This window comes from Carcharhinus amblyrhynchos, chromosome 1, assembly GCF_965287045.1.
Source record: "Carcharhinus amblyrhynchos chromosome 1, sCarAmb.v2.hapA, whole genome shotgun sequence".
Classification (NCBI taxonomy): domain Eukaryota; kingdom Metazoa; phylum Chordata; class Chondrichthyes; order Carcharhiniformes; family Carcharhinidae; genus Carcharhinus; species Carcharhinus amblyrhynchos.
The window spans coordinates 46399709-46413745 of NC_137324.1; the positions used below are offsets into that span (position 1 = coordinate 46399709).

The window sequence follows — 14037 nt, forward strand, 5'->3', positions numbered from 1 at the left end:
ACTTGTGCCTTTCCTGAGTCATGCTGGTAATAGCCACACTGTCACTTTGTCCAAGTGGCTATTATTCAAACATGAGATTAGACTTTAGATTAAACTATTCAGGTACGGGTTGCATCACCTGCTGTATCCAACCCCACCCTCACAGGTTTGTGGGACTAACAAAAATGACCCATTTTTAATACTTAGCAATGGATTGCAAAGCAGTTATAACTGAGACAATGGCAGGGATTTTCCAGCCTTGCTGAGAAAGGGGGATGTGATGTTTCAGCCAAAAGTCCATTGAAAATCCTACCAGGAGCTTTCTGCAGCAATAATAACTTTCTGCTTCACCAATAAATGACCCTTTCTCATATTAGTACCTAAATCAAAGGACAACATTTGGGGAAAACACCTATAACTCCTTAGGTTCATCAAGATGCTCAAAATTTTCCTTTTAATCATATATTCTTTTTCTAATTAAACATCTTATCTATTCAATACTAGACTGGATAAGTTGTGAAATAATTCTCTATTTCTCTATCTAAAGCAGATAAACAGCTTGACATTAAAAAAAATCAAAAATAATCACTGAAGGCTTTGACTCCTACTAGCTGTGGAGGGATCTGGATTTGATTTCAATCTGAGATTTTGAAATTTTGTTTATTATTTTTAATAGTAAACAGCAGCACTACAAGCATTGGTATCCGAATAATCGCTGGTATATTTCGGTATAATTGTTGACAGACAGATTTAGTATGATACATTTTAAAGTTAAAGTTTATTTATCAGTCACAGTAAGGCTTGCATTAACACTGCAATGAAGCTACTATGAAATTCCCCTAGTCGCCACTTTCCAGCGCCTGTTCGGGTCAATGCACCTAACCAGCACGTCTTTCAGACTGGGAGGAAACCGGAGTACCTGGAGGAAACCCACGCAAACGCAGGGAGAATGTGCAAACTCCACACAGACAGTGACTGGGAATTGGACCCCAGTCCCTGAGTGCTGTGAGGCAGCAGTACTAACTACTGTGCCACCATGCTGCCCATATTTTCTTAAATAAAATTTTTCACAATCTTATCCATTCACAATTGTATTTACTGCAATATCACAACAAAGTTGGTCTGCCTCATACCATTCCCTATGATTATTAATCAAGCTTTTATTTATCATATAGAAAAGTGTGGGACCAGAATAGACTATTGAAATCCATCAGGCCAATATCACATCTCTCAGTATCTCATAACCTTCAGCAGTTTTCTACAGATTATGATCCAATTCTCTCTTGAATTTGTTTTTTCTGCATAATGTAGTTTAATTGAACATGTCTCTTCATTTTTGCCCTTCAAAGTTTGAGGCTATGCCCTCCTGTAGAATTTCTAAAAATGTTGACCCATGTTTGGTCTGCATGGTTTTAAGATTTTGGACACTTCTTGTAAACTCACACTTTAAGAAGGATTTGAATGTATTGGAAAGATTGCCGAAATTTACAAGAATGGTTTTGGGGTTAAGACACTTCATTTATGAGGATGGATTTGAACAATTGGGACTGTTGTCCTTCATTTTAGGAAGGTAGAAGTTTACAATGGTCCTGGGGATAAGAAACTTCAGATATGAGGATGGAGTGGAGAGATTGGGACTGTTCTCCTTCAAGAGGATAAGGTTAAGAGGAGGTTTGATAGAGATGCTCAAAATCATGAGGGGGCTACACAGAGCAAATAAGGAGAAACTGTTCCTACTTGTAAAAGTATTGAGAATGAGAAGGCATGGATTTAAAGTGATTTGCAAAAGAAGCAAATGCGATGTGAGGAAAAATCTTTTCACACGGTAAGTGGTTCAGATCTGGAATGCATTGTTTGAAAGTGTGATGGAGACAGGTTCAATGAGAGCATTCAAGGTGGCATTAGATAATTATTTGAATATAAACAATGTGGAGGGTTATGGGGAAAAGTCAGGAGAATGAAATTAATTCATAATGCTCATTTGGAGAGCCAGTGCAGGTAGGTTGAATGGCCTCCTTTTGCACTCTAACAATTCTGAGTTTTCTCTATTTAAACATCCTCAGATTCAGGAACCCGCTACCCATAACTAATGTCTAATCTCAGCTATCTATGAATTTGCCCTTCAGAGAACCCTCTTCACTACTTAAATATCTTTCTCATAACATTTTGTACACAAATCTGCTGCTAGAGGTGGATAAGAATTGAACCTTGGGCTCTTGTGCTCTATTCCATTTAATTTGGTTTATTAATGTCACATTTATTAGTGTACAGTGAAAAGCATTGTTTCTTGCGTGCTATACAGACAAAGCATACCACTCATGGAGAAGGAAAGGAGAGAATGAAGTATGTAGTGTTACAGTCATAACTAGGGTGCAATGAAAGATGAACTTACATAGAACATGGAACAGTACAGCACAGTACAGGTCCTTTGGCCCTCGATGTTGTGCCGAGCTATGTCCAAACCCAAGATCAAGCTATCCCACTCCCTATCATTCTGGTGTGTTCCATATGCCCATCCAATAACCGCTTGAAAGTTCCTAAAGTGTCTGACTCCACTGTCACAGCAGGCAGTGCATTCCACACCCCATCCATTCTCTGAGTAAAGAACCTACCTCGAACATCCCTCCACCATGAACCTTATAGTTATGCCCCCTAGTAAAGCTACATCCACCCGAGGAAATAGTCTCTGCAGGTCCAATCTATCTATCCCCCTCATCATCTTATAAACCTCTATTAAGTCACCTCTCATCCTCCTCTGCTCTAAAGAGAAAAGCCCCAGCTCCCTCAACCTTTCCTCATAAGACCTACCCTCCAAACCAGGCAGCATCCTGGTAAATTTCCTCTGCACTCTCACCAATGCTTCCATATCCTTCTTATAGTGAGGTGACCAGAACTGCACTCAATATTCCAAATGTGGTCTTACCAAGGTCCCGTATAGTTGCAGCATAACCCCAAGACTCTTAAACTTAAACCCTCTGTTAATAAACACTAACACACTATAAGCCTTTTTCACAGCTCTATCCACTTGAGTGGCAGTCTTCAGATCTGTGGAATTGAACCCCAAGATCTCTCTGTTCCTTCACGTTCCTCAGAACCCTGCCATTGACCCTGTAATCCGCATTCAAGTTTGTCCTACCAAAATGAATCACCTCGCACTTATCAGGGTTAAACTCCATTTGCCACTTTTTGGCCCAGCTCTGCATCCCATCAATGTCTCTTTGCAGCCTACAAGAGCCCTCCACCTCATCCACTACTTCATCAATCACTACTTCGCGGTGTCGTCAGGAAATTTACTAACCCATCCTTCTGCCCCCTCTTCCAAGTCATTGATAAAAATCACAAATAGCAGAGGACCCAGCACTGACGCCTGTGTTACACCGCTGGTAACTGGCCTCCAGTCTGAAAATTTTCCCTGCAGCACCATCCTCTGTCTGCTATGAGACAGCCAGTTACTTATCCAATTGGCCAAATTTCCTTCTATCCCACACTTCCTTACTTTCTTATGAGCCTACCTTGGGGAACCTTGTCAAACGCCTTACTAAAATTCATGTATACGACATCAACTGCTCTACCTTCATCTACATACTTAGTTACCTCCTCAAAGAATTCAGACAAATTTGTGAGGCAAGACTAACCTGTCACGAAACTGTGCTGACTATCCCGGATTAAGCTGCATCTTTCCAAATGTTCATAAATCCTATCCTTCAGGACCCTTTCCTTTAACTTACCGACCACCAAAGTAAGACTAACTGGCTTATAATTACCAGGGTCATTCCTATTTCCGTTCTTGAAGAGAGGAACAACATTTGCCACTTAGTGTGAGATAAGACCACTGATGGCAGCAGGAAAGAAGCTATTCTTGAGTCCTCAGACTTTTATCTTTTTCCCGATGGAAGAAAGTGGAAGAGTGTGTCAGGGGTGCACATGGTCCTTAATTATGGTGACTGCTTTCCCATGGCAGCGGGAAGCGTAGCCAGAGTCAATGGATGGGAGGCTGGTTTGCATGATGGATTGGGCTACATTGACAATCCTTTGCTATTTCTTGTGGTCTTGGGCAAAGCAGATTCATTCCTCTTGATTTAAGCACTATTCACTTCAGTGATTAACCAACTATTACTGTCAAGTTCCTCTGTCATATGGCATACTGTTGTTTGAATATCTTTTGGGTTTTTCTGTAATGCTGATTGATCACTCCTCTGTATCAACGATCATTTTTTGGATTTGGCAGGTGGTTTAATGGCTGCACGTTCTTATTGCCACTAACTCTACTCACTCATCCAAGCTGGGGGCTAGCACTCATTCACACTGGTTTGCCTGTTCAGCGGTTGGGTTCTTCAGTAGCCAACAGGTCCCGCAGTGAATCCCAAGAACTTCTGGCTCAGGGGCAGGAGCGCTACAAAGTGAGCCACTCTAGCTTACAGTTATGTCCTGAAGTTATTTGCGTTACCATGGTTCACATATCCCAATCTCATAACTTGCATTTGTTCAATTCAGGTGGTTAGCACAGCTGCCCCTCAGCGCCAGGTTCCCGGATTTGATTCTTGGGTTGGGTCACTTTTATGTGGAGTTTGTACGTTCTCCCCATATCTGCATGGGCTTCCTCCGCGTGCTCCAGTTTCCTCCCACAGTCCAAGAGACGTGCTGGTTAGGTGCATTGGCCATGCTACATTCTCCCTCAGTGCACCTGAACAGGAGTGTGGCGACTGGGGATTTTGCAGTGTTAATGTAAGTCTACTTGTGACACTAATAAATAAACTTAAATTTATTTAATTAGCATCCAGTGCCTGTCAGCTTAGCTCCCTGACCAATCCAGATTCTCCTTGGATTTGATCAGCTTGCCCTCTTATGTTTGCAGTCATTTGCAGTATTGTATCATCTGCTAGTTGGACAGTTTTACTTCTGTCCCTGCTTCCAAGTCTTCATATAAACTGAAACAGCTTTAGCACTGATCCCTAAAGTAACTTGTAAATTATCTCCTTGCCTGCTGGTCGCTTCAAGCTGTCTTTCAGCCAACTTCTGATGGACTTAAGAGACACTCAGCTTTGCCATGCCTTGTCAGACCATGTAGAGCACTTCACAACACATTCTAGATCAACAACAGTGATGAAAGTATGATTTATTTAGAAGGGATATTCACCCTCTGTATTTGACCCTGCTTGATGATATTTATGTTGCCTTCTTTTTCATCATCTGTGCACAACATGCATATATATGCTATAGTTTGCACAGCTCTCTGCTTTCTCTCATGGTACTCCATGATTTAAAGTTTATTTATTAGTCGCAAGTAGGCTTACACTGCAATGAAGTTACTGCGAAAATCCCTTAATTGCCACATTCCAGTGCCTGTTTGGGAGCACTGGAGGGTTTAGCATTGCCAGTGCACCTAACCAGCATGTCTTTGGACTGTGGGAGAAAACCTGAGCACCCAGAGGAAACCCATGCCGACACGGGGCGAACGTACAAACTCCACACATACAGTGACCCAAGCCGGGAATCGAACCTGGGTCCCTGGCACTGTGAAGCAGCAGTGCTTCACACTGTGCCACTGTCAATGCTGCAATTCTGGCTCCATTCATGTTTCAGTCACAATCATTCCTCACTTCTACCAATGAACCTCCTTCAAAGGATTTTTGTTTCTCCAAATTTGCCTCGCTTGCATCGAATGGTTTGCGAGCACTGCCACCAACACAGATCAGAACCCACGTAGTTAGATTAATTACTTTAAGCGGACACCGTTAATGTTGTGGAAGGTCCATAAAAGATCACGAATGGAACCACTGCATTGCTGGGATAGGTGAGATCTCAACCAAGAGCTAAGATCACGTAGCAATCAATTGCATCAATGTGGTTTTTTTTATCTTTTGTTACTGAAAGTATCCTGCAAATCCAGCTAATGAGACAGGACTTGAGATTTAAGGAGGCACTTTTTGTTCATATTGCAGCACTGAAAGACAGAGTGATAATGTTAGGAAATAAAGGTAATCCAAGTAATTTTATTGGCATTGTGTATGATAAAAAAAGATATTGTTTTAAGTTTGAGCTTCATTTGTGTTGCTGTACTTGTGTGCTGTGAAAAGGTTAACATTTAGTTTAGCTTAATTTTTAATAAAGGTGTGCCTACATGTCTATTGTTTAGTTTCACTTTAAAGTGTATTGGGTGGAAACTCTCACTTGGTTTCAATGTGTGGTGTGTCTGACCATATTTCACTCACTGATTACCTGGATTGTGTATTTACTGAGAACCTTAGAGTATTAAATGTAACTTGTGTTATCTTTATAAATCTGTATCCATCAAGGTGTAGCTGGATGAAGGAGTATCGTAGAATCCTACAGTGTAGAAGGAGGCCATTCGGTCCATTGAGTCTGTACCAACCACAATCCCACCCAGGCTCTATCCCCATTACCCCATGCATATACCTTCGCCAGTCCTCCTGCCACTAAGGGGCAATTTAACATGGCCAATCCACCTAATCCACACACCTTTGGACTGTGGGAGGAAACCGAAGTACCTAAGGAAACCCACACAGACAGTGACCCAAGGTGGTAACCACTGGCACTGTGAGGCAGCAGTGCTAACCGTTGCCCCGTGCTGTCCTGGTAGTGTAGTGTATTATAACTAGTCTTTTTCTGGTTAACAAATGTGTTTTGTTCCTTTTGTTAAAAGTTCTGTGATTCTGTTCAGTGCCTCAAAACAAAAAAAAAGTTATGCTCTATCAAGCCAAGATCCGTTCTGGGATCTGACTGCCCATTAGCAACATCAACTGTGATTGTAACAATAATATAAATGTCACATAGTGTTCATTATAAGGACAAACCTCATACAACACAGTAAACAAAACTGACGGGCTCATGTAGCCATGGTGCAGATGGAATCTATTAAATAAATTGTGTATTTTCTGTAGTCTGTTTGCACTGTGCTTCTACGAGCTCTAGTCATTTTTAATTGCTGCCCTACCATATATAGACAGATCCTAACAGCGTGGTTTTGTCTGAGTGTGGCTTGTTTATTAGGTAATTTAATTTTACTCCTCTCTTTACCCCAATCCCTTCCTGCTTGTTGTTTCCTTATCCTGACCTCCTCATCCCTTCCTGCTTGTTGCTTTGCTCTGCTTCCACTCACTGCTTTCCAATTGCTGTCCCCACACTCACTGCTTCACTTATTCTCCTTGCCAATTCTCACTATGAGCAAAGGCTTGGGAGAGCTGCAGTGAGAGGGAGGAAGGCAATTGTGTGAGACAGAGTGAAGCAGGAAGTAGAGGGAAACAGCAAAGGGGCTTGGGAGAAGGAAGTAGTGAGCAGTAGGGAGAAGAGAGATGAGCAAGGGAGAAAGTGAGGGGGTCAGAAGAGGGGAGAGTGATTTGAAGGAGGGGAGCAGTGAGATGGAGGCAGTGATGTGGTAGGGTTGTCACCGGACTAGTAATCCAGAGACCCATGATAATGTTCTGCAGCTTCAAGTTCCAATTTTACCATGGCAGGTGATAAAATTTGAATTGAATAAAAATGAAAGGTATAATGAGGACCATGAAACCATTGTTGATTGTCGTAAAAATCAAGGAAATCTGTTGTCGTTACCAGTTTGGCCTACAAGTGACTCCAGATCCACAGCTATGTGATTGGCTCTTAAATGTCCCCTCAAGGGCAATTAGAGGATTTAATTGTGGGCAATAAATGCTGACCCAGCCAGCAATGCCCACATCCCATGAAAGAATAAAAAGAAAATCACTAGACTAGTTATCCAGATACCCTGTGATATGAGGTTAAATATGGCATTCAGGAGAATTTAAGCTCCATTAATCCGGAGTAAAATGCCCTGTTCATTAATGGTGATTTTTGTAACACACCAGGTTCATTGTGACATTGAAGTCTCCTACTCAGAGTACATTGTGTTCTTGTTAACCTCAGTGCTGCTTCCAAGTGGTGTTCCACATGGGGGAGTAGTCATGCATCAACTGGAAGGGGGATGATGTAGGTTGTACTTGGTAAGACTTTTTCTGGTTTCCATGTTTGTCCTGGTACCTTGAAACTTTGCAGGATCCAGAGTCAATGTTGAAGGCTCTCCAGTCCTGTATAACACTGTGCTGTTAACTCTGGTAGTTGTCATTGACCTCCAACTTAACTGGACCAGTTATACAAATACTGTGGCTAAATGAACAGGTTAGAGACGGGGAATCTTGCAACAAGTAACTCGCCCTCCTCCCCAAAGCCTGCCTACGTTTACAAGATAACTGATACTTATATAGCATCATTAATGAATTGGATATCCCAAGTTGCTTCAAGGAAGAGGTGGTGTTATGGTGGTATTGTCACTGGACTAGTAACCCTAAGACCCAGGGCAGGATCTAGAGACCCGGGTTCAAATCCCACCATGACAGATGGTGAAATTTCAATAAAAATTCTGGAATTAAAGTTAATGATGTCCATGAAACTATTGTTGTTTTGTCTTTTTAAAAAAAATCTGATTCATTGTCCTTTAGGGAAGGAAACCTGCCGTCTTTACCCAGTCTGGTGACACATGACTCCCAATCCACACCTTCTCCATGGTTATGAGGGATGGGCAATGAGTGATGACCTAGCCAGTGACACCACATCCCAAGAATCAATTTAAAAAAATAACCTGAAACATAGATCATCAACCTGTTCTCTTCACAACTGTCACTTGAATTACTTTTCATTTCAAGTTTTTGCTATTTTTGCTTCAAATTCCCAGCATCTGCTTTATACTAGATTTGAACTTCACTTTTTTAATATCACTAAAATCAGGTGAGACTGGATTTGCACTCATCTTCCATTTAGAGAAAATATTCTGAAGCTGTCAACAACACAGTTAGAAATTGCCTTTTGGCTATGTGAATGGACCAGTGAAATCTGATCCCGCGATAAGTCTCGAAGGGTTAAGTGATTCACAGGAAAAGTGTATGTCAAGTGAACTCAAAAGTTAGAGCTGCCAATCTTGACTGATGCACTGTCTAAAAGGAATTTGAACCAGATGTTTTGCTATGTATCCTTTGGGATGCTTGTCTCTTAAAACCAACTGCAAAGTTGTTGTAATTCTTTTGAATTACCAATTAATAAATAGTATTTTGAGTTTTTAAAACAAATGTTTTGTGGATCATTTTACGTTTCAGTGACTTGTTCTTTTTAATGCTCTGAATTATTGTAATTTATCGAAGTATCTAAAAATTTGGAACAATGTAAAGAAAATCAGAAGACATTCTGGGTGTTATGTGCAGAAATATTTAAAATAAATGCATCATAGCCATGTTTAATTTATACAAACATAACATTGTCACAGTTGTGTATTGTGTACAGTTCTGGATAACATTATAGCAAGAATGTTAGTCACAGATGGGGTAGTCAACAGTCACTAGAATAAAAGTAAAATTTGTTTATTAATCACAAGTAAGGCTTACATTAACACTGCAACAGGTTACAGTCCAACAGGTTTATTTGATAGCACGAGCTTTCGGAGCATTGCCCCTTCATCAAGTGAGTGATGAAAACTTGTACTACCAAATAAACCTGGACTTTAACCTGGTGTTGTGAGACTACTTACTGTGCCTATCCCCGTCCAATACTGGCAACTCCACACCATGATTAACACTGTAAATTATTGTGAACTTCCTCTAGTCGTCACACTTTGGTGCCTGTTTGGGTCAATGCACTTAACCAGCACGTCTTTCAGCCTGAGGGAGGAAATCAGAGAACCCAGAGGAAACCCATGCAGACACATAAAAGGTGCAAACTTCACACAGGCAGAGACCCAAGCTAGAAATTGAACCTGGTTCTGTGAGACAGCAGTGCTGACCACTGTGCTATAGTGCCACCCATGAATAAGAGGTTATGGTTGTGAAAAAAAACGCTCAGATGTTAAATTTGTTCCTTCCAATAGAGAAAGTTAAAGAGAAAATCTATTTGAGAGTTTTCAAAATTTTGGAAGGTTCCTTTGAAAGGTATAAATAGGAGAGCATTTACTGAGACATTTGACTTGCAGTCAAAATGGATATAAAATCAACAGGGAAATGACTGTGTGTGATGGCTTGTGCTGACCTGGAGCCCATACGAAACCTATGGGCCCGGATAAGTTTCACTTGCAAGCTATAGGTAGCAACTGCATGCCACTGATTGGGTAGAGTGGCAGTGGACAAGTCACATTTTGGCTGGGGGAGGGGGGGCAGCAGAGGTGATGGGTGGGAACCAAAACAGGGAGGAGAAGGACAAGTCAGAACCCCAGTAGAATTGGGATGGTATGTCAGTCATGCTCAATGTCATTTTCTCGCTGCTACCAACCAGTTTAAACCCATGCAGGGAACCGCTCAAATTGGCCCTAACATTTAAGTCCAGTTGCACGGAGATTCAAAGGAAACTGTAAATGTTGTAGATCTTAAATTATAAACAGAAAATGTTAAAAATCCATAATGGACAAAGAGAAGGGCAAGTTAAGGTTCAAATGGGAGCATTATGGATATCAATACTTTCACCTACCTTTCCTTCTGCCATCCATTGATTTAGTGTACGTATCTACCTTATCTGAATTTTATTCCAGTCTTAAGTGTTAAAAGATAGCTGTTTATTCATGGTTGAGAATCAATTTTGTCAGTTTTACTTACATTATTACATGTCGCATGTGAGCAAGGAACTGCTAAATCCTGGATGCCAGTTGTTATTAATTAAATTGGTAGTTTAAGACAGGTAGCTATTGGACAAGGTGACCTGAAGGACAAGCCTCAATCTATTTAACTATGTAATAAATAGTGTACAAATTATTGATGTGTTCCAGCAGACATGAAAGCAGTGCATTACTGCATAATACCAGGCATCTTATAATGTCTGAAGGATTTAAAGGGGAGATTGACATCGATCAATTGCCGGTGGCTGCAAATGCTTTAGTAATAACCATTTGTGCTTCATTGACTAATCCTAACAGGACTTGGAGCCAGTTACAAAATGATAATTATGCTGGGTTTAAAATGCCTGACAAATTGATTCACATGTTTTAGTGTTTGTGTGTTCAAGACTAATGTCAGCTTTAGGAAGGAATAGTGTCCAGAAATAGATGAGGGGTGGGGGCAAAAGGGTCGGGGAGAGGGGATGGTGTGGGGAGGGGAGGGAGGGAGGTGGTGAAGGGAAGGAGGTAGGGTTGAACTGCAGTGGTGGGTGGGTGGGCTGAGAGAGGTTTACTTTCTTGATGGTTCATGGAAACCAGCTTGTTTCTATGTTTAAACAACAATCTGTGCTTTCCCACTCTTTGTAAAGCCCACTTAACAGTAAGACTGCTTGGATTGAACTCCGCATCCTGTGGATGTGAGAGGATGTCATCACCCAGGATACCTGTTGCTGAGCAGCTGGAAAGTGGAATGTCTGCTGAGGACAGCGTTGGACATGTGATTTCCCCACAGTTGAATAGCCCACTATAACTTGCTATCCAGGCTTAACAGGTGACAAACGATAACTTGGGTAAAGTCAGGTGGGATCCTACATTGATGATGCAACCCTTTTAAGGGTCAATCATTTATGGGTCACATGAACCTCACAGGACCTATCAGAATGGAGCACTCCAACCTCAACCGATCAAGTGATAGGGCGCAGATTGGTGGAACCTGCACTGTGACCCCAGGAATGGGTGGGACAAAACTTGTATTTGTACTAAGCTTGTCTGTATGTAGGTATAACAGTTTATTCAATAAATCATTGTTATGATTTAAAGCTTCCTTGTCATATTATCTCACATTGCAACACCTATAGTGGAATCAAGGAATGCCTCTGAGAGAGGAGAGTAAAATTGGAAAAGACATCAGCTTTCCTGCTGAGATCACTGATCAGGAATAAGATAGTTATTTTCTTGAAATGTGGTCATTCACATTTTTATTCCTGGAATACGGGCGTCACTGGCTGGCCAGCATTTATTCCCAATCCCTTGTTACCCGAGGGTAGTTGCGAGTCAACCACGTTGCTGTGGGTCTGGAGTCACATGTAGGCCAGAACAAGTAAGGACAGCAGATCCCCTTCCCTAAAGGACATTACTGAAACAGATGAGTTTTTCTGACAATCGACAATTATTTCAGTCGTCAGTGGTTTTGTAGTCATCAGTAGATTCTTAATTCCAGATATTTTTTATTGAATTCAAATTCTGCTATCTGCCATGGTGGGATTCGAATCCAGGCTGCTAGAACATTAGCTGAGTTTCTGGATTAATAATCTAGCAATAATGCCACCATACATGTAAAAGTATGTATTTTTTAAAGTTTTTGTTAGAGTAAATCCTGCTGTTTTAAAACCATTCAATCATTTCAGCAGCATAATGAATTGTTGAGGGACTTGACAAGGTGAATGCTGAGAGGATGTTTCCTCTCATGGGAGAGTCTAGGATCAGAGAACATAGTCTCAGAATAAAGGGGTATCAGTTAAGACAGGGATAATGAGGAATTCCTTCTCAGTGGGTTCTGAGTGTTTGGAACTCCTCGCCACAAAGCTGTGGGGGCAGAGACATTGTGTATAATTTAAGGCAGAGATAGATTTTTGATAAGTAAGGCAATCAAGTGTTATGGGAAAAGGGCAGGAAAGTGGATATCAGGAATGTTGGATCAGCTGTGATCTTATTGAATGGTGGAGCAGGCTCAAAGGGCCGAATAGCCTACCCCTATTCCTGTTTCTTATAGTCTTACCCGGATTAATTGATGATTGGCTGATAGTTTATTGGCATATTTCCATGTTGTAGTGCATTGGCTGGTTCATATAAAACGTTATTCCCATCCCACTCATTACCTGTCCTGGTTTTCATTAGTTTGCTGTGATTAACTATTCAATTTCAATTCCGTTTGTTTGACTCAACATATATAGTTATGTTCAGTGGGAAAATTTTTACAGACCCCGCTAGCAGTTTTGTGGGTGGGCCTTGACCTAGCTGCAATTTTATGGGGCTGGTGGGCAAGGCCTAGGGTGGTCCATCCACTTTCACCCAAATGATGCCCTTAAATGGCCACTTAAGGGTCGCTTCCTGCCCAGCCCATTTTTATGCTGCAGAGGAGGAGATTTGGGATGGGGAGGAAGTCCAGTAGACCACCCTTCTAAGGCCTCTGGTGGGAAGTGGGGAGTGGTGAAGGAATCATTTCCTTAAGGCCCCCTTCCTGTATCGGACTTGTCCCTCCCACCAAGGTCTTGCCCCCTCCATGGGTGCTTCCTTCCCCTATTTGGCAGCCTATTTTACATCCTACTCGATTTTTATTTCCATTAACCAGCGTTCAAGGCAGGTTCCACCCCCGCGGTGAGAAGTATCATGTGAATTAAAATGAAAGTCTGACAGTTGTTTTTAAATGACCCCAAGTCTTGAGTTTTAACAGTTGAGAGACTTGAGAGGCATTGAAGACTGAGTTAAGGATATCCCCAGTTTCAGAGGAGCTGAGAAAGAAGTGTTGAATTCTAAACAGTGCATCCTAATTTCAGGAAATCCTTCATTTCAATACTGTGCAGACCTAAGGAGACATGAATAGGGATTAAAATGCTGTTTAAATCATTCCCAAGTAGCTAACTTTTAAAGTTTGCTCTGCACTCTGTGATCAACCTGAAGTCCAGGTGAATCTCTAAAGGCCATTTGGCCCATCGAACCTGCACCAACAGTAATCCCACCCAGTCCCTATCCCTGTAACCCCACATATTTACCCTCCTAATCCCCCTAAACTACACATCTTGGGGCACCCAGGGGCAATTTAGCATGGCCGATCAATCTAACCTGCACGTCTTTAGACCCGTGGGAGGAAACTGGAGCACTTAAAGGTGACCCACGCAAACATGGGGAGAACATGTAAATTCCACACACAGTCACCCAGGTCCGGAACCCTGGTCTCTGACAATGTGAGGTAGCTTTGCTAACTGCCACCATGCTGCCCTCTGTTGCAGTATCTTTTCATGGTGCTCTAAAGCTGCTATTCAGAAATCAGTTCAGAGGCAGTTCAGAGTTGTCTGTGCTTCTCATCAATACAAAGCACTTCAGCAAAACTGATTTGCGAGTTATAAGAGGTCATGTTTTTGCATAAGTCTGCATTCATTAGTTCAAATAATTAA

At 41.6% G+C, this 14037-nt stretch overlaps 1 protein-coding gene across 6 annotated transcripts in view; it reads left to right on the plus strand.

Moving 5' to 3' along the window:
* The window catches only part of cntfr (ciliary neurotrophic factor receptor), a 403342-nt gene that overhangs the window by 210898 nt on the left and 178407 nt on the right, over positions 1–14037 (plus strand). The gene's annotated exons all lie outside the window — the stretch shown is intronic.